Source organism: Schistocerca cancellata, chromosome 12, assembly GCF_023864275.1.
Source record: "Schistocerca cancellata isolate TAMUIC-IGC-003103 chromosome 12, iqSchCanc2.1, whole genome shotgun sequence".
In the NCBI taxonomy this organism is placed as follows: domain Eukaryota; kingdom Metazoa; phylum Arthropoda; class Insecta; order Orthoptera; family Acrididae; genus Schistocerca; species Schistocerca cancellata.
In genome coordinates, this window is record NC_064637.1 from 87,596,629 (window position 1) to 87,622,992 (window position 26,364).

Below are 26,364 nucleotides of genomic sequence, written 5' to 3' on the forward strand. Positions count from 1 at the left end.
GGCTAGAGGTGCTTGTTCTGGGTACTGATTTCTCAGGATCTATGCACCCAAATTGCGTGAAAATGCAATCACGTATCAGTTCTAGTATGATATATTTGTCCAACGAATACCCGTTTATCATCTGCATTTTTTCTTCGTGTAGCAATTTTAATGGCCAGTAGTGTAAATGTAGAGGTAGGATCCGTGCCTGTCTGAGGCCGCGGTGATGAAATCGCGTCCGCAGCCGCACACGAGTCTCGCAACGCGTGCCTCGGCTGTGTGTGGCGTGTAGCAGGTGCGCGGGCGGCGCCCGCCCCGTGTGCCTCAGTGAGAGGCGGCAGCGCCCCCTGGGGAGCCGTGCGCAGTGTCGTGCCGCCCTGACCTTTGGCGCCCCCTGGCGCTTCCCCCTCGCATTCCGCTTTCCGGGGAATTCCCGGAAACCGCCCGCCTGACGGCGCAGCGCACAGTGCGGTGCAGCCGAAGCCCGGATGCCCGCCCGTCCCATTGCTGGCTCGCTGCCGTCTGCGCCGATTCGGTGGATCGATTTAGAGGCCGCCGACAGCCGGAGCTGTGTAGCCTCCTGTGCAACAGTCCTCCCCCCCCCCCCCTCCCCCATGAGCTTCCCTTTTATGGGCAGACCGGCGTCGGCCTGCGGTGGTGTTGCTGATTGGCTAACGTTCGTGGACGTCATAACAGTTGCTGTTTTGTGGTTAAGAACGAACCACTAGACGTCTCTGCTGAGGTCAGCTTATCACGGAGATGCACTTCGAGGCAGCCAGGGTAGCGTTCATGGCGTCGTAAGAAAGGCATCTCTGTCGCGCACGAACCGAGAGACGCTCCTGCAACCAGGTTAGCGTGATGCTGCAGCAACTCGTTACATCTTCAGGTGGCACTTCATGGCAGTTGTCCGATGCTGCATTTTCTTACTTCGAAACTGAGGAGTTTTATGGAAGGAAATAGATTCCTGCTAACCGCCCCCCCCCCCCCCTCCTTCCCCCACCTAACAACAGAGGCGTCCAAAAAACGTATCCACTGTTTAAACGTCCATAACTTGCAAACTAATTGACGGAGTCCTCTCATTTTTGGTGAAACTGTATCTTAAAGTAAAAAAAAGCGTCAAAAGGGTCTGAGCACTATGGGACTTAACAACTGAGGTCATCAGTCCCCTAGAACTACTTAAACCTAACTAACCTAAGGACATCACACACATGCATGCCCGAGACAGGATTAGAACCTGCGACCGTAGCGATCACGCGGTTCCAGACTGTAGTGCCTAGAACCGCTCTGCCACCCCGGCCGGCACTTAAAGTCCAACTTAAAGATATCACTGTAGGTGTTCAAAATGGTCACCATTAACGTCCACACACAAACGATGCCGCCGAACTGCAGCACGAACTACTGACTGCAACGTGTTCAGTTGGATATTTGAACATGAATGTATGATGGATTCTCGAAGTTCATCCAATGTTCGTGGCTTTTGTCGATAAACGACGTCCTTCAGTGTTCCCCATAGGTAAAAGTCCAGACGAGTTAGGTCTGGGGAACGTGGTGGATACTCCACAGCACCTCTACGGCCTATCCATCTTCCTGGTAGATTCTCGTCGTGATACGCCCTATGTTGTGACCGTACAAAATTTTAATTTTTATTCTTGCTATTGTGACCATAATAAGAGTCCAGGCTCCATAGGTACACAGCCAGCCGACATTACGAAATAGTCCACCAGGACGTAGTGACAAGATAAGCGGCGGGGGCTGCCAAGTATGGCTTGTTGATCAAATAACTTAGTACACTGACTTCCTGCCAGAGGAAGCAGCGTGAATCAAACTTGCGCAATGGAAGACGCAAACACCAAGGCGATAATACAGCAAGAGAGAGTGTCACTCATGTGCGGAAAAGTGTTGTGTGGAACCAAATTAAGTTGTGTGCAGCTAGAAACGAAAATGTCGTGTGGAACCGTAGGCATTCTTGCACAAGCCGACCAATTATAAACGAGAGTGTCATGTGGAACCATAGGCATTCTTGTGCAATCCAGTCCGAAATGAAAGGGTCGTGTGAAACAAATTAACTAGTGTTCACCCAAGTACATGAGAAACGAAATAAAAGGCCAGTCAGCGGAATAGCTAGGGGCAGAGATTCAGATGCAGATTCAGAGCCAGTGCCGGCAGTTTGGAGATTCCGCAGCGAGACGCCAACGGGGCCGACTAGGCCCATAGCAGCCGATACAGCTGATAAAGACTTCAACTACGAGAAGACGGTGATACACTCTGGTGGACACTCAGGAACTGCACGTCAAGCAGGATTTTTAGAGTTTCATTGGAATAGTGTTGAACAGCGGCTGTGAGTCTGTCTCAATTACAGAGAGAGATTTCAGTGCTAACCAAGAACAAGTGATTGCTTTGTACTTGTTTCCTATATGTACCTACAATTAGCTTTGAAGTAGCAAGTCCGAATATATAGACCAAATCTTACTGAGGGGTTTATGGTCCAACACCTCACATAAGTATATGTGAGAATATACTTGATAGAAACTAACCAATCTTTTCTGCCTATTGCAATTCTGTAATCTATTTTCAGGAAACTTATTTGCTTCAAACCAAGGAGGTTCTCTCCCTCTCATCTCCGATATAAAGGTTGACAGCAATTTATAACTAACCCATTGTCGTTAACGATCCGATAGCGCTTCGCAGTTCGCACTTACTTCATTCTGGTATAGTGAGGCTGTGGCGGGACGCGGCACCTAACACGATTTAGTAGTGATCTGGGGCACCATCTTGTTGAAAGTAAACTCTTCCGTCTCCATAAAAGTCTCGGATGGCATGTAAAATGGATGTCTGAAGCTTCTGAAGGCACACCTCACCGGTAACTGTGCCGTCAAAGAAGAATGACCCAATCGAACCCCGGTAAGACAACCCACACCACACATTTACTCCTGCCAAATTCATGACTTTGTCTACATGGACGTTCGGAATTTCGGCGACCCAGTAGATGTAATTGTGGCGATTTACTGTTCCACTGAGTTTGAACTGTGCCCCATCAGACCACCCAATCATCTCTGCAAACTCTTCATCGTTGCGCACCATGTTAGTAAAGCACTTGCAGTACTCCATTCCACGATCTGGGTCGTCCTCGTTCATTGCGTGTAGCAATCGTGGGATGTAGCACTTCCACTTTGCTGTCTTCAAAATTCGCCGAACACTTGAGCGACTCACTCCAGTTTCACGGGCGCACTGTCTCACAAACTTATGTGGTGAGCGCGTGAATTGTTGTAACACACGACTGGAATAAGCTGGACTTGTTACTGTTACAGGTCGTCCAGATCGTTGTTTGCGTACATCTTTAACACAGCCTTTGGCTTCAAATTGAATGCGACGAATCGTTAAACGTGTCGGTGGCTCTCTTTGATACTCATTTCGCCATTGATACTCATTGAACCTCGTTAATGTTTTCGTGCTTGGGACTAAGAACAAAACATTGATTTTCTGGTGACTGTCATTTGACAAAACAAAACAACGCAATACAACGCTTGTGTGGCGATTGCCGGAACTACAAACTGTTACACTACCAAACATGAGACAACTTCGTCAATTAGTTTGCCAGTTATGGACTTTTAAACAGTGAATACATTTTTTGGAACCCTCTTCAATAGTCGGATCCACGAACGATGGCGGTTCGTGCATGTCGAAGTACGGAAGGGACTGACATTGTTGATGATTTCAAGCGACAGTTGCGGTACGCGAATGCGCGTGCTTTCCGCTTGCAGGAAGCGTTTATCCTGCAGATTATGTCTCTCGTTTGCTTATCCAGAGTTTATCCCTTACCCTCACCGTCAGCGATGACAACTCGCAACAAATGAAAGAGAAATTCACTAAACAACTAGCTACGCATCACTAAAGACCAATAACTCTCATTGATATGACGGCGTACCTGGCAGAATACTGAAGTATTGTTCTATGTATGTTAGCCCAGTACTTAGCCATATCTGTAACTTTTCCTTTAGGAGTGGTCGGTTTTCTGACCGATTAAAGTACTCAGTAGTGAAGCCACTTCATAAAAAGGGAGACAGGGATAATGTTGACAATTATAAACCTATTTCTATGCCATCGGTGTTTGCTAAAGTTATCGAGAAGGTTGTATCTACACGGTTACTGGAGCACTTACATTCACATAATTTGCTGTCAAATGTTCAGTTTGGTTTTAGAAATGGTTTAACAACTGAAAATGCTATATTCTCTTTTCTGCGAACGCTAGGTGTTTTCTTTGATTTAACGAAGGCTTTTGACTGTGTTGACCACAAAATATTACTGCAGAAGATGGACCATTATGGAGTAAGGGAAGTAGCTTACAATTGGTTCGCCTCTTACTTTAAGAACAGAAAGCAGAGGGTAATTCTCCGCAATATTGAGAGTGGTAGTGATGTTCAGTCCCAATGGGGCACTGTTAAGTGGGGCGTTCCCCAAGGGTCGGTGCTGGGGCCACTGCTGTTTCTTATTTATATAAATGATATGCCTTCTAGTATTACAGGTGATTCAAAAATATTTCTGTTTGCTCATGACACCAGCTTGGTAGAGAAGGATCTTGTGTGTAATATTGAAACATTATCAAATAATGTAGTTCATGAAATAAGTTCGTGGCTTGTGGAAAACAATTTGATGCTAAATCACAGTAAGACTCAGTTTTTACAGTTTCTAACTCACAATTCAACAAGAACCGATATTTTGATCAGACAGAATGGGCATATTATAAGCGAGACGGAACAGTTCCTAGGCGTTCGGATAGATAGTAAGTTGTTGTGAAAGCCCATGTCCAGGATCTTGTTCAGAAACTAAATGCTGCTTTATTTACCATTAGAACAGTATCTGAAATAAGGGACACTTCAACACGGAAAGTAGTGTACTTCGCATATTTTCATACGCTTATGTCGTATGGTATTATTGTTTGGGGTAATTCTTCTGATTCAAAAAGGGTATTTTTGGCTCAAAAACGGGCTGTTCGAGCTACATGTGGTGTAAGTTCGAGAACCTCTTGTTGACCCCTATTCAATAATCTGGGAATTTTGACATTGCCCTCACAGTATATATTTTCTTTAATGTCGTTTGTTGTTAGCGATATTAGCCTATTCCCAAGAGTTAGCAGCTTTCACTCAGTTAATACTAGGCAGAAATCCAATCTGCATGTGGAATGCACTTCCTTGACTCTTGTGCAGAAAGGAGTGCAGTATTCTGCTGCATCCATTTTCAATAAGCTACCACAATAACTCAAAAATCTTAGCAGTTGCCCAAACTTTTTTAAGTCTAAACTGAAGAGTTTCCTCATGGCTCACTCCTTCTATTCTGTCGAGGAGCTCCTGGAAGAGCTAAAAAATTAAGCAAATTCCAGTGTTACAGTGTTGATTTTCTTTATTTAAACTTACCACTTGTCACCTGAATATGTTTATTTTATATTTCATTTTATCTGTTTCTAATATCGTGTTATAATTTCATGTATTGACTAGTTCCATGACTATGGAGACTTCTCCTTAATTTGGTCCCACGGAACAATAAATAAATAAATAAATAAAAATAAAAATGAAAACGATCGCGTGTAATGCTTGCATTAGCTGCAGCATTAAGAAAAGAGTGTTCGGAACACTACTGAACGCTCATTGGCTGTCGGAGTAGGCGAGTCGTAGGTGCGCACAACAAGCCTAAAGTGGACCGCCATCGTTCGTGATTCCAACTATAAAATACTGCATTTGCATGTGTTGCATTACTTAGTACGCTTAGTAGCTAAGTCAAAACACAGAGAACTGCTGTTTTGAAGAACTGGGGTTCAATCCTGTTTGGTGCTGACTTTTTTGATTTTTTTTTCATTTACCGCTTCATTCATCTGTTGCAACGATTTATTAGCTTCAAAAATGCCAGGGTGTAGCGCGGCACAAAGTCCGTTGGATAAGGCAGTTCTCAAGTTGGATTAGTGCCCCCTCTTCGTCCTATTTGGTGTGGCTCAGACATGCTTTAGAACTGGTCGAAGACGATAACGCGAGTGCTATGTAACCAGTCCTCTTTTCAGATGCTATCTTTACTTGTTCGTGGAACATGCTGCTTCAGAGAGCTGTAGAACTTTACCTTTTTCAATAGCGGTCACCCTTTTATCCGAAGGTTGCACTGTCTGACCAGGACATCTCGGTCGCTATAGCAATCGTAGGTTTCTAGCACGCCTGTGGAGTTTTTTTCATTAATTTTCATTCGCAAAGTGGCCACAAACTAAAATTTCACAGACGTCACTTTATCATCTACCGATAAAGGACGTGACGCTTCTATTCGAATGAAGCACGAAACCTTTTGTTAACATCCGATGCTCTCACGGCAAATTTCGTACATCCATTCAGCAGCAATGCACGTGTTTGAAAGCTTTCGAAACTATTTCAGCACATCGCTACGAGATCTGTCAGGTCTATGCTTCCACCGTTTTTTCTCCAAGCTTGAGGCTTTATTGTGAAGAAGTTAGGAAACATTCACGGTTCAGCGTATTGCCCATCTCTGCCGACTACTTTCTCCCATTTTCCCGGCGACGAACGAATCCCGCGGCAGAATAACTCGTTCATATGGCCGGAGGTGATGGTCAGCGAGGCTGTGTGCCACTGATCGGAAAAGGTGATAATCAGAGTGAGCAATGTATGGAGAATACGGCGGGTGGGGTAGAGCTTCCCATTTCAATGTTTCCAAGTACGAGAATTGCCATGCTGCAAAATCATCTCTTCGTATCTTTCGCTGTATTGTCCCGTTTGTCTTTCAGTGCTCGGATCAGAATAACGAACTCCTGTGAATGTTTCCGTCGGTTTCAGTAGGTCCGGAAAACTTCTCTCTTCCACTGCCATGTCGGTCTCCGGCTTCAGAATCATCGTTCTTGAAGCGTTGAAACCAATCTCAGCCCGTTTTTTCACTTATCAGTGCGTCACACTAAATCTTTTTCAGCATTATTTGAGCCTCAGCTGCATATTTCTTCATGTTAAAGCAGAAAATTAAAACCGCACGCAAATCACGAGAACCGGCTTAACGTATTCAATCAGAAATAACTTTATGATGCAACCACCAATCGACCAATGCGAGGGGCGTTCAATAAGTAATTCAAGCATGTATTTCCTGGGTCAGTTTTGGTTGGAAAAAATGCGTAATTTGTTGTGGGACATCGTCGAATATTCCCACTTCAACCCATATAGTTTTATGAAGTTAGGATTGGTGGGAAAGCAGAACATCGCAGGTATTGATAGGTTTGCAGACTGCCTCCGGGGATCTGGTAGTGAACAAAAGCACGGTGAGTCGTTGTACGAGGAATCTGTCATCATCGCAACAGTCACGCACGCCGGCCGCACACAGCTGCAATGTTGGAACGTGCGGACAGTCTCTTTCGAGAGGTCGACGGACCACAGTCAAACACCTCGCTGCTCAACTGGACGTCTCTGTTGGTAGTGCTGTACGCTCGTACACCACTTGGCATACTCAAAGGCGAGTGCCCGATTGCTTCCTCGCTGCCTAACAGAAGACAGTACAGAGCAACGAAGGACAATGTGTTCGTAATTGTTTGTGCGTTACGAGGCTGATCGTCTCAGACGATGAAACATGGGTCCATCACTTCTAAACTGAAACAAAACGGCAATCCATAGAGTGGCGCCAAACGTCCTCTCCTCTGAAGAAAAAGTTCATAGGCACACCTCCAGCCGGTGAAGTCGTACTGACGGTCTTATGGGACTCTGAATGGCTTCTTATGTTTGGCGCCGGCCGCGGTGGCCATGCGGTTCTGGCGCTGCAGTCCGGAACCGCGGGACTGCTACGGTCGCAGGTTCGAATCCTGCCTCGGGCATGGGTGTGTGTTATGTCCTTAGGCTAGTTAGGTTTAAGTAGTTCTAAGTTATAGGGAACTTACAACCTAAGATGTTGAGTCCCATAGTGCTCAGAGTCATTTGAACCATTTCTGTTTGGCGTTCTCTGCCATGGCAAAACAATCAACTCGGAAGCGTATTATGCCATCATCAGGAAATTAAAGAAACGACTTGTAAGTAGGCTGTTTAGGTTCTTATGTTGGTAACGCCGCCGCCATGTAGCGCTCTGAAAATCACTGGCTGTGCTGTGTGCAGTCTGTGGCTAGTTTGCATTGTTGTCTGCCATTGTAGTGTTGGGCTGTTGGCTGTTAACAGCGCGTAGCGTTGCGCAGTTGGAGGTGAGCCGCCAGGAGTGGTGGATGTGGGGAGAGAAAATGGTTCAAATGGTTCTGAGCACTATGGGACTTAGCATCTATGGTCATCAGTCCCCTAGAACTTAGAACTACTTAAACCTCACTAACCTAAGGACATCACACAACACCCAGTCATCACGAGGCAGAGAAAACCCCTGACCCCGCCGGGAATCGAACCCGGGTGCGGGAAGCGAGAACGCTACCGCACGACCACGAACTGCGGACGATGTGGGGAGAGAAATGGCGGAGTTTTGCAATTTGTAAGACTGGATGTCATGAACTGCTATATGTATTATGACTTTTGATGACTATTAAGGTAAATACATTGTTTGTTCTCTATTAAAATCTTTCATTTGCTAACTATGCCTATCAGTAGTTAGTGCCTTCCGTAGTTTGAATCTTTTATTTAGCTGGCAGTAGTGGCGCTCGCTGTATTGCAGTAGTTCGAGTAACCAAGATTTTTGTGAGGTAAGTTATTTGTGAAACGTATAGGTTAATGTTAGTCAAGGCCATTCTTTTGTAGGGATTTTTGAAAGTCAGATTGCGTTGCGCTAAAAATATTGTGTGTCAGTTTAAGCACAGTCATGTACAATTTTTCTAAGGGGACGTTTCATAGACTTTAGCATGCTCGTCACCACAAAAATGAAAACGGGATTCTCCTTTCTAGCCTAGCCTAACCTAACCTAACCTAACCTAACCTAACCAACACGACAACGCAAGGGTTCACGACAACGCAAGAGCCCACACAAGTCTGCGCACCCGAGAGGACCTCACAAAACTTCATTGCGCTGTACTTCCTCATCCACTCCACACTCCGAATCTGACACATTCCGACTACCATGTATATGGCCCAGTTAAGCAGTATGTGGATGATGATGATGATGTTATTACCGATGCAGTAAGACGTTGGCTCCGACATCGATCAGTACATCATTACCACGCAGGCGTACTGGCCCTCCCAGTAAGAGGTCGTAAGGCCGTCCCATTGAACGGAGATTATGTTGAAAAATAGGATTTTGTAGCCACAAGAAGGGGGGATGATATGACGAATTGTAATACTTGATAAAACCAACCTGCTTTCAGAAAAAAATTTTCACATTACTTATTGAACGCCCCTTCCATTTCGATCGCGTTATATTTACAAATGCCTAAACGTATAGTGATACTTACAACCTACAGTATGGACCATCACTTGTCACTGCTGCCATCGGATGCAAAGTAGTAGCTTTAATATGTTCAGTATTACCGTTGTGCATGGCCTAAGCACCACGAGCAAACTAAAAACACCTCAGTGACAATTATCGGTTCATACTAAGTGACCAAGCTATCCTTCTTATCACATCAAAAACGTTAGCCAGTCAGAAGACACGGTGCCTTGCTGCCTTGAATGGCAAGGGTATCGTGATTCCGAAAGGCGATCGGCACTCTAACAGATCAAGTAAAGAGCAACTCGTTATACGTTCAAGTGACACTTCCATTGAATTTTTGAAAGCTATTGCTTCCTTTTCAAACTTCATAACTGAGACCCTGGCAACTTCATTCTCACGTTAAGTTTTGTAGAAAGATTTCATGAAATGTGACACAGATATGCGCTATACTATCTTAGTCAGTTAAGATATGTTCTAAACATGATATTCTTGAAGGACTTCGGACGCCTCTTTTGATGTATCATTATGAGTTACCTAGACCCAGCGGTTAGAATTTACCATTCTTATGCACGTAAAATATGTACTGAATGTCCGACCTGAGACGTAAATGTAGTTTTAAGAGACGTAGTGAAGGAATGGCAAGCGATTCTAGGGACATCACAATGGTTCTCAAGTCGGCAAACTATCTTTTCAGTCAGCACTGTTTCGCCAAGAAAACTTTATAACGCGCTCTCTCTATGTAATGGACACTTCACACCTATTCAAAACTGCACAAAGTGGCACTGGAATACCAAACACAAAATGAACTAAAGTGGGTCTCAATATGCCTTAAAGGAACTTAAAACGAGTGCCAAACTGCAAGGGCTCCAAATTCAATAAAATATTTCTAATAACAATTTTACTCTTTCAAGTTACCAGTCGTAAGTCGGGCGTTTCCGATGTACTTTCTCTCTTTCACCCTCTGCTTCCACCTCCATCCATTTCTCTTTCTGTTTCACTGCTACTGTCACTCTCTGAGCATCGATGTTTCCTCTGTGTTTTGCTTTTACTTATAATGTCTCCACCAACCTTTCTTTCACTTTCACTTTCACTACCACTTTTTCTTTCCCACCGTCACTGTCTCTCTTCCACTCTCTTGGAGCACAAAAATGCGTGACTTTTTGGCGAGGATGGTGGAATAAGTATTGAGGCAGCTGGTTCCCCACTTTTCTGTCAGAGTTTTTTTTAAGGAGGATCGTATTCTCCTGTACCTGCTGCGACAGGAACATTCTTCCACTGTTTCTCTTCTTTAACCTGCTACAGCAGGATTTGAAGTTTGCTCAAATAGAATTTTATAGATGAAGTTTATGTGTGTGTTTCAGAGCATTTCTATAGTTTGACATATATAAACAACAAATAAATACACATAGGATTAACACAGATGCTTTGTTTTACATTTTTTCTGGATGCTTTGCTCTTCTATCACAGTACATCAATACCGTCCAGCTTACGAGTACTATCTTAAAAAGAGTAAAATGTTTGCGGAAATATTTTACAGAATTTGTCGTCATTGCAATTTCACAAAACTTTTGGCAGTCGTTCTAATTCTTTTCAGGCATGTTAGAACCAATTTTAGCCAATTTTTTGTCAGTGCATTGCCAAGTTTGGCACATTTATAAACGTCAGAGTATCTTTAAACAGTAAAAAAAGTATGAAACGACCAAGAACGAATAGAGTGTAATGAGGTGTTACCAGTCGGCGCACGACAGTGCACTATACGCTGCCGAAATGTTCCAAAAAACCGTACACGAAAGTGCGGTTTTTGAGGGAGCAATACCTCCAGTTCCATTGATCACAGATATAAACGGTTAAGTGGCATGGGCAGCCCTTGGCGTAGTGACAATTCGTGTACCTATCGGAAGAAATGGCATATTGTGGCTATTCTATAACTCAGGATCAAAATTTTGAACTATACACTCTTGCTCCAGCCCAGGCGAACTGAGAAATTAAATTGGTTCTTTTGCATTAGATCTGGTCTAGGGTGGACCTCAGGCGGCTTTTCGCCATTCGTTCATGGCGGTTCCTGACAAAACTTAAAAAAACTATGACTTTTGTATACGAAACATACCAGTTGTGCGAGTACACACTTTCTATTTACGGAAGATCATCGAAATTGTTACCATACATCCTTAAGATGATATTCTCGAGGAACTTCGAAAACTTTTTTCTGTATCTTTATCCGTTACCGAGATCCAGAGGTTCAAAGGTACTTCATTTATGCACGTAATGTCCGGTCTGAGGCGTGTACATAGTTCTAACCGACATTATGAACACATGGTGAGGGTTTTAGGATCATCGCTGGTGTTCAGAGGTCACGAAATTATCTTTTTCGTCTGCATTTTTCCCCAATTTTATGACGCGCTCCCTCTGTATAACGGACATTTCATGCGCTTACAAATATGCCCAGCTTGGTAGTGCACTGACAAAAAATTGGCTAAAATGGGTTTTAACATGCCTGCAAAGAATTAGAACGACTGCCAAAAGTTTTGTAAAATCGGAATGACAGCAAATTCTGTAAAATATTTTTATTCTCTTTTAAGATACTATTCATAAGCTGGGCGTTATTGATGTACTGTGATCGAAGAGCAAAGCATCCAGAAACAATGTAAAACAAATCACCTGTGTTAATCCTGTGTATTTATTTGTTGTTTATATATGTCAAACTATAGAAACGCTCTGAAGAATATACATAAACCTCACCTATAAAATTCGTTTTGCATAAATTTCAAATCCTGCTGTAGCAAGTGAAAGAAGATAAACAGAGGAAAAAATGTTTCTGTCACAGCGGATAAAAGAGAATACGTACCTCTTTAAAAAAAACTCTTGAGAGAAAAGTGGGGAACCAGCTGCCTCAATACTCACTCCACCATCCTAGCCAAAACTTTTGACAACCCAACCTATTCACGTGTTTTTGTGCTGCAAGAGAGTAGCAGAGAGACAGTGTCGGTGGAAGAGAGAGTAAGAGAGCAGACAGTGCCAGTGCGAGAGAAAGGAGGAGGACTCAGTGATGGCGCGAAAGAAAAAGTGGTAGTGAAAGGGAAAGAAAGGTTGGTTCAAAATGGTTCAAATGGCTCTGAGCACTATGGGACTCAACATCTTAGGTCATAAGTCCCCTAGAACTTAGAACTACTTAAACCTAACTCACCTAAGGACATCACACACACCCGTGCCCGAGGCAGGATTCGAACCTGCGACCGTAGCAGTCCCGCGGGTCCGGACTGCAGCGCCAGAACCGCTAGACCACCGCGGCTGGCGAAAGGTTGGTGAAGACACTATAAGTAAGAGCGAAATACAGAGGAAACATCGATGTTCAAAGAGTGACAGTAGCAGTGAAACACAAAGCGCGGTGGGTGGAGGTAGAAGGATAGGGTGAAAAACAGAAAGTACAACGGAAACGCCCGACTTACGACTGGTAACTTGAAAAAGTAAATCTGTTATTAGAAATATTTTACTGAATTTGGAGCCCTTGCACTTTTGGTACTCGTTTTAAGTTCTTTTAATCGTGTTGAGACCCACTTCAGCTCATTTTGTTTGTTACTCCGGTGCCACTTTGTGCAGTTTTGAATAGTGTCTATTATACAGAGACAGCGCGTTATAAAGTTATCTTGCCGAAAAAAGTACTGACTGAAAAGATAGTTTGGTGACCTGAGAACCATTGTGATGCCCCTAGAATCGCTTGCCATGTGTTCACTGCATTTACGCCTCAGGCCGGGTATTTCGTACATATTTTACTTGCATAAGTATGGTAAGTTTGAACCTAAGTCCTTCATATGGCAACAATTCCGACGATCTGAGATAAACAGAAATTACAGAGGTGGAAATGAAAAATATGGATGAGCGGAGACCATACTTAGGCTTACGACCTCTGGATGTGTCCCACCAGCGACGACCTATAACACATAGTAGCCTACGTATTTTTGACCGATATTTTAAGCATTTGGATATAGCGGAAAAAGTGAGAACTGCCGAGAAATGACGACAGTGGAAAAGAAAGACGAAAGGAGACACTGTATGTGAGAGAGAAGACAGTAGGTGTGGAATTTACTGTAAATTAATGGAAGAAAAAGGAGACCGTGGGAGAGAGACATATGTAGAGTGGCGGTGAAGGGGAGATGATGTGAATGAAGACTTACCTTCAAAGAGAGACTAAGTAAAAGGATTTGGAATATTCCGTGTTGAAAGAGGGTGAGTGTGTTCAAATGCTAACATTTATGGTGGGGAAGGCGGAATGGGAATTGAGGCAGACGGTTCCCCACTCTCCTGTCAATCTCCTTTAAAGAGGAACATATTCACCTTTTTCTTTGCGCTCTGACGTGAACTTTTTCCCGCTGGTTTAATAACACTTACAAAAGTCCATATATTATTTACGTATCATCTCATGTCAAAATAATATAGCAACTTTATTAATACAGCACCAACGGAACACTTGAACATCAAATGAACAGATGAGTATAACATGATCCCAGGAGGTCGAGTGTCAAATGTAAAAGCACAAGTGTAACTGATGATCAGTTAATTGTAAACTAGACATAAGAGTAACCAAACATAGATACATATTACGAAAAAGAGTCCAAACCAAAGATTGAGCTAGTGTTGCTTCATGCAATCAGTCTTAGAAATAACTAACACATGCTGCAAAAAATCGACGCTAGACATAGAAATAGAATGAATATATACCATAAAATATATATACATAGATATGGAGAGTACAGTGTAAAAGGAAACATGCTAACATCTCACAGCCAATAGGATAAAAACATAATAAGAATAATAATACAAATTGCCATTAAGTGCAGATAATGACCTGCTCGTTTAGTGTAAAGTGCACTGCGCTAGCTAGAGATAGGGAAGTGAGCCATAAATAGATCGAATTTGTTCGACAGATTAACGACCCTGGTCTGGTACACTAGCCAGCATTATGTGGCTTTTAGGTGGTTTCCCAAGGCCGTTTAGGCAAATGCTGTGCTGGTACCCATATTCGGTCTCATAGAATTCAAGTTTATACGGTTCACAGGCAGACAGATGGCGCACACGTCTGCCCTCTCTTTGCTTACATTGGACGACTGTGGCGTCAGGAACAGAACCGATCGTGGAAACCGTGCTGAGGTGTCCTCTGAAACGTCGTGTCTGCGCAGTTAATTAATACAAACACATAAACTGGACTCTGTGCTAGAAGAAGAACACTGTGGATGGCTAAAATCATATATGAAAATGAATATCTGAATCCAGTGCTCCTTTCACACAGTTGTTTGGTTACAAAAATACCGTGAAGAAAAGAAACTGTCCACAAGAATATATAGCTCTTCTGACGACCACGTGGAAGCTTACTGTTTCGTTTCTTGCTTTGTTTCTGTCAACCCATGCGGGCTGGTCACGTGATCACCTCGTGCATCGCAGGTGGACGCGCAGGAGGGAAGCTACAACACAACTCAGTGTGAGTAAGACGGCGGCAGAGAAAGGATAGACGATGGATGTGCGCGAAAACATTGCCAAAATTTACATGTGGAGTGTCTAGAGTGCAAGAAAGACGTCAGCATTGCAAGTACAATAATGAATTGAGAAAGTACTACTGGGTTCAACATGATCCCATAAGCACATTGGAAATATATGTCACCCTTCTTTTCAAAACCATTATTTTAAAAATATATGACTTTCTCCATCTAATGATGCATCGTTCGCTTTCATATTTACAACACATCAAAATTCATTTATGGTTTTTGCACTGGGTACTCCTGAAGTCACGGTGAACCATAAGAACAATGAAAAACCGTATCTTTCTTGTATTTTTTTTTTTATTTTTTCAAAATACATGAATTTTTCTCTCCGAGTGAACTGTATCCAGTATAGTTTTGTTCAGTTTTGTATTTGAAATACATAAACAGTTATTCGTTGTTCTTTGCACTGACTACCACTGTGGTCAATATTACCGCAGTCTAAATTTCTTTTTGCTTCTTGAACGTAATATTTATGAACGTAGGATTATTACTGTTACATCCAACAACTCTAATGTGTATTTCCATGTTATCCCGTTAGAATACTGCCAGTACATTCGCTGTTAATTTCTTGGGGTCTGCATGACCCCAGTGGTAATCAGTGACACAAGAAAATCCGGGTTGTAGCAGAGATGCCAACAGTACTACTTTTGTATGTGAACAGTTGCTGCCGACAAACAATGTGAAAAATAATAATTTATTACTCAAAGCGAATAATTGTGGGTTTCTTGTTTCATTTAAACAGTTTCCCACAAAACTTCACCTCAAAAGGAGCGACAGAATCAAATTGTGTTCGCTGCCGTCTATAAGATGAACAGGGCACATTATTGGCATGTTCCACAAATCATCTTCTCAAACATAGAAGACGAATCACGACACACTTGAAACAAAAAGACTGCGAGACCATGTGGTCAATTTAAATACTGTGTGGCGCACACTCTTCCACAAACATTCTCTTTTGCAGTATTATTAGATGATGCAAAAATCAACTGCACAAGTAAAAATAAAGACCTCGACAATGTTGTAAACAGTAGTGTACAGTTCTTATATGCCATTACAAACCTTCGGAAATGGTGGAATTAAGTGACTTGACTATTATTGCCAGTTAAGTACACACAAGATACAAGCAGTGATAATATACATGTTTCACTGTGCCAGCTGACTATAGAGCATTTGCACTGCAATATGAAACCGTAGATAGGGGTGGTGGGAAATTATGACAATAATTTTTGGTTAGTGTTCAAATGGCTTTGGATTTGTCAGCAGGCTTAGTGAAATAATATGTTGCTGAAACAGAAATATTACTGTGTTGAACAGAACGATCGCTAGAGTAGAGTTCAAAACAGATGAGAGCTTCGTTAATTACCTGTGCATTTAATGTAAGTGCTTAAAACTAATTGCCAATCAGTGAATATTATTATCATAATTGTATTTCTGTTTGTATGATATGCATTTAGTCGCTTCGTGAATTTCATACGATTTATTGTATCACCAACTAGTTTTTAGCCTGCCCAAGCTAGCTAATTACATTATGGTAATGAATTTATTGTGTATAGCAACATGCAATGCAGTGTAAGGATCGTAAACCTCAAGAGTCTTTCAGTTTCGTAGGCATTTCATTAACTTACATCCAAATATCCACTGTTTCCTCCAGGCTCGCGAGCTTAGCATCAAGATTCACATTTTCCAAAAAGCAATTTTACTATAACACCTCCACTTCATGATGAGCCTGCAGAGGCTGGTCAGTGGTACAGTAAATCGTATCAGAGTCAAAAAGCGATTGGTTGCATATGATACCTATATAAAGCGCCAGTTTAAAGCACATTTGCAGTTCGTCATTTCACAGTGAATATAATGAAATACATTAGTATACCTTAATGATGGTGGCCGTGCGGTTCTAGGCGCTACAGTCTGGAACCGCGAGACCGCTACGGTCGCTGGTTCGAATCCTGCCTCGGGCATGGATGTGTGTGATGTCCTTAGTTTAGTTAGGTTTAAGTAGTTCTAAGTTCTAGGGGACTGATGACCTCAGAAGTTAAGTCCCATAGTGCTCAGAGCCATTTGAGAGCCTTAATGGTGTGCCGTGTTGTTAGATAGCGCCTCTGGTGTTAAATTTTTCATCTGGAAAGTGTGTAGCTTTCATTCTCATTTTGTCTCTGTCTCCAACGTACCACTTCCGTTCCGCACTTCTAAGACACTGTTTCTTGACATTTCAGGTGGCAGACTTGACAGCAGTCATGCTGAGGACGCCGCTTACGTGAGGTGAGTCTAGAGATGCTAATAATATATGGAATTACGGGAAACATCGTTTATTTGGTGTAAAGAGTATCAGTTGACTGAATAAAACCCACTCGGTCTTCCAATAGCATCATGTGGTTATACAATCGTGTGCTTTTTGCCAGGAGATTCTCGACTGTCCGTCGTCACCTGACAACTCCTGAGGAACACTCAGCCAAAGGCTTGTGGACGTATAGGCACTTCATATGGCTGGAAGATCGAGAAGTTGCTATAAAAACAGTACTGTTGTTCATACATCGACACAGTACTGAAAATTAGTCCATTTCCTCCAAAAATGGGGCGTTAATTTTACATGAACTTTTACATGGTGCTGATTTACGGTAATCACTGGTTTTGCCTGCCGGGGTGGCCGAGCGGTTCTTGGCGCTACAGTCTGGAACCGCGCGACCGCTACGGTCGCAGGTTCGAATCCTGCCTCGGGCATGGATGTGTGTGGTGTCCTTAGGTTAGTTAGGTTTAAGTAGTTCTAAGTTCTAGGGGACTGATGACCTTAGAAGTTACGTCCCATAGTGCTCAGAGCCAATCACTGGTTTTCGTGCATCCTGCCAAAATTTCACTGAGTATTGGGATATAGCTCCCAGCAAAGAAATGAAGAACTCAGAAAGGACGGAGGAAAGGAAATTAAACGGATGGAGAGGATATGTGACGTTACTTCAGTGGTTACAATATCGAGTCAAATTTTTAGAGATCACTGCAGTATGAACCAACATATCATTATGACGTTGCATTCCCTCCATTCACTGATTCAGCTGGGAAGACAAGGTGGCACAGAGCTGTTGTAACTGGCTCTTGACATTTTGGATAGTGGCAGTGGAACAGAGTTGACGTCCGAGCTGGACCCACACATGTTCTATCGGGGATAATACCTCAACATCATGGAGACAATTCATAGACACACACACATGTTATAGAAAAATGGCACTAAAACACTGTCACATGAGAGGTAAAGAAGTATGTCCGTCATATACTGTATCCCGTCAGAGGTCCCTCAATCATTACAAGTGTACTTGAAGTCACAGTCGACTGGTTGACACACCACGTCACCAGGAGAATCAAACGTTGGCAACAGATTCTCTGACTACAGACACACGGGTTGGTGCAGAACTCCAGTTCATCGCTGAACGAAAGCCGACGCCAATAACCAGCCGATTCGAACCTGCGTCCGACCATCCTGATTAAGATTTTCTGTGATTTCCCTAAATTGCTTGAGGCAAGTGCCAGGATGGTTCCTCTGAAAGTGCTCAGCCGATTTCCTTCCTCATCCTTCCATAATCCGATGGGACCGATACTTCACTGTTTGGTCCTCTCCCCCAGGTCAACCAACCAACCAACCGACCAATATTCTGAAGTCTATGATTGCCTGTGACGGCACCACTCCAGACACAGCAGTTGATGTTGTGGTTCTAACGTGAGCTTATGCGTGGTATGATAATTCCCTAGTCCGATAGCTGCTAGTCTCCGACCAATGGTGCTGGATGAAACAGAAAGGAACCAGGGAGTCCCTTACTTGTTCTCAGGTGGCAAACATAAATGTGAAAGGTTACAATACGTTTGGAGCACAATATGGCAATTCTCCCCTATAGGGATTAGACCCACTCGACTGGAACGTTGATAATGATGATGATGATGATGATGATGATGATGATAATCTCTAAACCAGCCTCTTGTTCCCATATAGTAGAACATTGGGTCACCATCACATATGAATGCCACACACACGATGAGACCCTTGCAAACACTGTCAGGTGGTGATAACGCAGTTCTTCATGAGGAAATGGCATCTCCATCTCTTTCACAACTATCACTAAACAACTGGCGTTTATCTGGTAATAAATATGCAACCAGTCACAATTTTTACGATTTATTCAACGATGGACATGTTTTTGAGCCACTGCAGGCCCATCTTCAGATGGAGGTGTTACAAGAACCTTAAGTTGTGTAGCTAGATGAAGTGCTGGTGTTGAGTGCACTGCCTTATATTCACATCAGACTGCTTCTTATAACGTGCTTTATTACGCTTTTTTTTTATCAGTTTACTGACTGATTTGATGCGGCCCGCCACGAATTAACGAATTCCTTTCCTGTTGTGGTATCACCGCCAGACACCACACTTGCTAGGTGGTAGCTTAAATCGGCCGCGGTTCATTAGTACATGTTGGACCCGCGTGTCGCCACTGTCAGTACTTGCAGACCTAGCGCCACCACATGGCAGGTCTAGAAAGACGGACTAGCACTCGCCCCAGTTGTACGACGACATTGTTAGCGACTACACTGACGAAGCATCGCTCATTAGCCGAGCAGATAGTTAGAATAGCCTTCAGCTAAGTCCATAGCTACGACCTAGCAAGGCGCCATTAGCCTTACAGTGATTGTAATTAACCGTATCTGGAGATACTCATTTGTATCGTCAATAGCGATGTACCACAAGGATGAATTAAAGTTAAGTATTCAAGGAGCTGCATATTTTTCTCTATAGCATTCATCAAGTATCCTGTTCCAGAACTCACGCCAGCCGGCGTGTGTGTACGCGTGCCTATCGGTAACCTCACCCTGTGTCTAGACTCTTGTCTAGACACAACACCTGTGCTAACCTCTTCATCTCAGAGTAGCACTTGCAACCTACGTCCTCAATTATTTGCTTGACGTATTCCAATCTCTGTCGTCCTCTACAGTTTTTGCCCTCTACCGCTCCCTCTTGTACCATGTAAGTCATTCCCTCATGTCTTAGCAGATGACCTATCATCCTGTCCCTTCTCCTTTTCTCTCAGATTCTGTGTAGAACCTCCTCATTCCTTACCTTATCAGTCCACCTAATTTTCAACATTCGTCTATAGCACCACATCTCAAATGCTGCGATTCTCTTCTGTTCCGGTTTTCCCACAGTCCATGTTTCAGTACCATACAATTCTGTACTCCAGACGTACATCCTCAGAAATTTCTTCCTCAAATTAAGGCCGGTATTTGATATTAGTAGACTTCTCTTGGCCAAAAATGCCTTTTTTGCCATAGTGAGTCTGCTTTTGATGTCCTCCTTGCTCCGTCCGTCATTGGTTATTTTACTGCCTAGGTAGCAGAATTCCTTAACTTCATTGACTTCGTGACCATCAATCCTGATGTTAAGTTTCTCGCTGTTCTCATTTCTACTACTTCTCATTACCTTCGTCTTTCACCGATTTACTCTCAAACCATACTGTGTACTCATTAGACTGTTCATTCCGTTCAGCAGATCATTTAATTCTTCTTCACTTTCACTCAGGATAGCAGTGTCATCAGCAAATCGTATCATTGATATCCTTTCACCTTGTATTTTAATTCCACTCCTGAACCTTTCTTTTATTTCCATCATTGCTTCCTCGATGTACAGATTGAAGAGTAGGGGCGGAAGGCTACAGCCTTGTCTTACACCATTATTAATACGAGCACTTCGTTTTTGATCGTCCACTCTTATTATTCCTTCTTGGTTGTTGTACAAATTGTATATGACCCGTCTCTCCCTATAGCTTACCCTTACTTTTTTCAGAATCTCGAACAGTTTGCACCATTTCATATTGTCGAACGTTTTTTCCAGGTCGACAAATCCTATGAAAGTGTTTTGATTTTTTTTTAGCCTTGCTTCCATTATTAGCCGTAACGTCAGAATTGCCTCTCTCGTCCCTTTACTTTTCCTAAATCCAAACTAGCGCATTCTCAATTTTCTTTTCCATTCTTCTGTATATTATTCTTGTAAGCAGCTTCGATGCGTGAGCTGTTAAGCTGATTGTGCGATAATTCTCGCACTTGTCAGGTCTTGCCGTCTTCGGAATTGTGTGGATGATGCTTTTCCAAAAGATGGTATATCGCCAGACTCATATATTCTACACACCAACGTGAATAGTCGTTTTGTTGCCACTTCCCCCAATGATTTTAGAAATTCTGATGGAATGTTATCTGTCCCTTCTGCCTTATTTGACCGTAAGTCCTCCAAAGCTCTTTTAAATTCCGATTCTAATACTGGATCCCCTATCTCTTCTAAATCGACTCCTGTTTCTTCTTCTGTCACATCAGACAAATTATTTATTACGCTATGTAATAAATAAACACAGTGTGTAGCTAAATTTCGTTTTACACAGTTCCATTTCAGATCGCTGTGCAGCGATACCCCTAGGTATTTGAACGACGCCACTGCGTCAAGCAGGGCACTACTAACGCTGCATTCGAACATTACGTGTTTGTTTCTTCTATTCATCCACGTTAGCTTACATTTTTCTACATTTAGAGCTAGCAGCCGCTCAACACACTACTAAATTGTGTCTAAGTCATCTTCTATCCTCCTACATTCACCCACCTTCTACAGCTTCCCCTGCGAAACACCATCAGCAGATTTCCGCCCACACTGCACACCACATCATTTATTTATATAGAAAATAACAGTGCTGCTACCACACTACGCTGGAGATTTCCTGACGATATTCTTGTCCAAGCTGAACACTCCATTCGTATATCTGGGAATCTACTTCATATGATCGTACTTTCGTTAATCTGCAGTGCCAGGTGCTTTCCGGATATTAAGAAATATGGATTTTAATGTTTTAAGTAATTGCTTTCGCTTTTAATGCGTAACAATAGAGGATCTATTACGCTCCTCTGGCATACGATTAGATATTATATTACTGTCTACAAGTCATTTTCCAACAAGGTTAGTTCGCTGCAGCCTGTTTGTCAGTAAATTGTCGACCCATCACATACCATGTTTGGTCTTCCCTGACGGTCTATTTGCTTGAGATGGCACCCACGGAGTTTGCTGATGTTTGGTGTTCATCCCGAAGACTAATTTAATACATCCCTCTGAGCTAATCTATTCCATACACGCCTCTTCATCTCTGAATGACTACCGCAACCTACATCTATCCGAAACCGCTTACTGTATTCACGTCTGGATGCCCCCCTACAATTTTTACTATCCACACTTGCTTCTGTTATCATACTGATCATTCCTTGGTGCTGCTTCAGTATGTGTCTTAAAAACTGACCCCCTCTTTTAGTCAAGTTGCGCAGTAAATTTCTTTTTTTACCCGTCTGCATTCGTTACCTTCTCATTAGGTTATCGATCAACTCATTCAGGCCATAGCTGTCGTCTGTATATCCACATTTTAAAATCTTGTATTCTCTTCTTGTCGAACTGCTTATCGTCCACGTCTCAGTTGCAAACAAGGCTACGCTCCAGAAAGACACTTCAGAAACGAATCAAAACCCTACACATTTATTTGATGTTAACAAATATCTCTTTTTCAGCAACGCATCCGTTTGCTTTTCACAGACTGCATTTTATGCGGTTTCTACTTTCGGCGGTCACCAGTTATTTTGCTGCCTAAGTAACAAAACGTGTGTACTACGTTCAGAATCTCATTTTCTCATCTAATTCCCCCGATATCGCCTGATTTAATTCCACTACATTCCACTGTCCTCGCGTCACTTTTGTTGATGTTCGTCGGTGAGGTTAGGCACTTGAGTAGCTTTTCATAATTCCTTTACACGTCCCAGAAACTGCTTTCCAGGACCTCGATGGTCTACGATTCGTGTCATGTAAGAACAGTAATTCAGTGGGTATCTCGACGCGTAAGTGTCTACAGGAGGCTTCTGTATATGTCGATATGCAGCTCAAGGAGTCACCGGATGAGATATTTACTTGTCGCCAATTGAACATTCGACATTTAGAAACAGGTTGAAAGGTCTCTGCTGGATTCCTTTCATGTTAATTTCTTAAATCTGTTGTCATATACGGCATAAATTCCTCTTCTAAATTTACTATGGCGTTTCTGACTATCTGGCAGGAGACTGAGTAGTGGAACGTGTTACTTTTACACATAAACAAGAACGATCTGTCACACTACATCTACATCTACAGCTACATCTACATTTATACTCCGCAAGCCACCCAACGGTGTGTGGCGGAGGGCACTTTACGTGCCACTGTCATTATCTCCCTTTCCTGTTCCAGTCGCGTATGGTTCGCGGGAAGAACGACTGTCTGAAAGCCTCTGTGCGCGCTCTAATCTCTCTAATTTTACATTCGTGATCTCCTCGGGAGGTATAAGTAGGGGGAAGCAATATATTCGATACCTCATCCAGAAACGCACCCTCTCGAAACCTGGCGAGCAAGCTACACCGCGATGCAGAGCGCCTCTCTTGCAGAGTCTGCCACTTGAGTTTGTTAAACATCTCCGTAACGCTATCACGGTTACCAAATAACCCTGTGACGAAACGCGCCGCTCTTCTTTGGATCTTCTCTATCTCCTCCGTCAACCCGATCTGGTACGGATCCCACACTGATGAGCAATACTCAAGTATAGGTCGAACGAGTGTTTTGTAAGCCACCTCCTTTGTTGATGGACTACATTTTCTAAGGACTCTCCCAATGAATCTCAACCTGGTACCCGCCTTACCAACAATTAATTTTATATGATCATTCCACTTCAAATCGTCCCGCACGCATACTCCCAGATATTTTACAGAAGTAACTGCTACCAGTGTTTGTTCCGCTATCATATAATCATACAATAAAGGATCCTTCTTTCTATGTATTCGCAATACATTACATTCTGCTATGTTAAGGGTCAGTTGCCACTCCCTGCACCAAGTGCCTATCCGCTGCAGATCTTCCTGCATTTCGCTACAATTTTCTAATGCTGCAACTTCTCTGTATACTACAGCATCATCCGCGAAAAGCCGCATGGAACTTCCGACACTATCTACTAGGTCATTTATATATATTGTGAAAAGCAATGGTCCCATAACACTCCCCTGTGGCACGCCAGAGGTTACTTTAACGTCTGTAGATGTCTCTCCATTGAGAACAACATGCTGTGTTCTGTTTGCTAAAAACTCTTCAATCCAGCCACACAGCTGGTCTGATATTCCGTAGGCTCTTACTTTGTTTATCAGACTACTACACTTTAAAACACAGTTTATATGTAATTTATGTCACACCGTCCCATACGGAACCTACATCCGCTTTCTTTTATATACTGTATATGATAAGATATTGTCAACCCCCTTCCCTTCTGTGTGAGAGGATGAATGAGCAAATGTGTTTCTAGATGCATGCCTCAGAGTAGCAGACAAGCCTGTCTGCTAGAGAACAGAAGGACCAACGTCGGAACAGGTAGCTACGCTTTCTAAAAGCAGAGAGGTTTCTATTCTTAGTATGGTCCTGTCCGTCCCTTGTCATGTTGGTATAGGAAGTTGCCCCTCTGGCCATTTCCGTTTGTATTTGTGAGCCACCCTCAGGAAGGGACCACGGCAGTCTGTCAGTGGCGAGCGTCTGAAGTGGTAAGATCTCCCGCTAAGCGCGTCTCTACTAAGTCCGTAGGACAATGGATTTCTTAAGTTCAGCCTAACTGAAAATTTAATCACCTTTATTTCAGGTTTAGCTCTAAAATATCTAATGTTATCTTAAATTGCAACGCAGTGTATTTCGAGTGTGAAGGTCAGAACATCTTCCAGTAGTTGCTTTGTCACTACTTTGTGAGTAAAGTGGAACCACGTGTTGATCAGTAACTCTAAGATCATCAATCTTAAATGCGAACGTGCGTGAGATTATAACGTCTCGTCTTGACAATATTTTTCAATATAGCAACTTTTCTTTATGTTCAACCCACGTGGGGTGTACTTTGTGAGACCAGTACCACGTGCTTATACAATTGTTTGACCCATCAGGTTAATAGTAAGACGATAGTAACCAGTTCGAGGTTTTTCTTTTGTAAATTGCTTTTCGATCTAATTTATTTTAATTATCAAAATTATTGTGGAGTTACACTCTCTGTGTAAACCAAGTTTACCACGTGAAGCATGTGGTGTAATCATCAAAGTAGCCCTGAGCTATTCTTTTCGGGAAGATTTCACAGAGAGTTAGTAATGAATTTAGTATACCAGTGTGTGGTAATTACATGACGGACAGGATTGTGCTACGAACGTAACTTCTTTGGGTGAAAATTGAATCGGTTGGTTGTGGTTAATTTCCTCTTGCATATGTTTCAACGTTCTTTGTGTGTTATTTTATGAATGCAGTGTTGTATGCAGTCTCCCAATCTTGGCTCCATATTTGATGTGTTCCGTAAGATTACAATCTCACATTTTCACAATCCTAAATGAGGCACCAGCTTAGTTATGACTCACGTTTAATATGCTGAAATTTCAATGATCAATGTTAAAATGAATTTCCAAATATAAACTGATTTATTTCTTTTTGTTTAAATTCTCTTTTATATATATGTATATATATCACCGGTTGTCGTATGACTATTAAAAGATTATAATTAATGTTAGTCTGATTGGGAATTTGGTAAGCTAGACTGGATACCTGGTGGAACAGTTGCGCTCACAGCTTTTAAACCGCTTTTATTGTCTATCAGCACCGCTTTCAAAACAAATTAATGCAACAACGTTACAAGGTATCTTATCTTGTTAGCTGACGGAATACGACTAAGAGAGATCAGGCGAGTGGCGTTTTGTGTATCGGCGCTGCCGTTCTGGTAGTCAGCTGGCAGAAAAGTGCCCTGCTGCGTACGAGGTTAACTGCACGTGTATTTCTACCGTCCGAGGCCACGCCGTAAAGTTGACAGCGGAGGAGGCGACCCCGCTGAAAGGCGTGCGCGCGTGTTTGACTGCTGTGTGACGTAGTGTTGTGGCGCGAGTGGAGTCGCACGCATAATGGCAGTGTGGCGAGCGGTGCCCGGTTACATCTGTGTGTGTGCGTGCGTGTGTATGAACGCTACAGTCTGCATAGCTGAGGACGCACCAACACATTTCAAAAATGGTTCAAATGGCTCTGAGCACTACGGGACTCAACATCTGACGTCATCAGTCCCCTAGACCTTAGAACTACGTAAACCTAACTAGCCTAAGTACATCACACACATCCATGCTCGAGACAGGATTCGAACCTGCGACTGTAGCAGCAACGCGGCTTCGGACTGAAGCGCCTAGAACTGCTCGGCCACAGCGGCCGGCCAACACACAACAGAACACTTTTATATACAACTGTGTAATGACTCTTCCATAGAGACTGCGAGAGATTCCGGTAATAAATGAAACTTACCAAAACTTTACCTCCCACTCTATAAAAAAAAAAGTTTTAGCAAAACTATGTACCCACAAATTGTTATTCAACTTGAACTCGTATGCTAACCGTTGGCTAAACAGAAACTAATTTGAATTG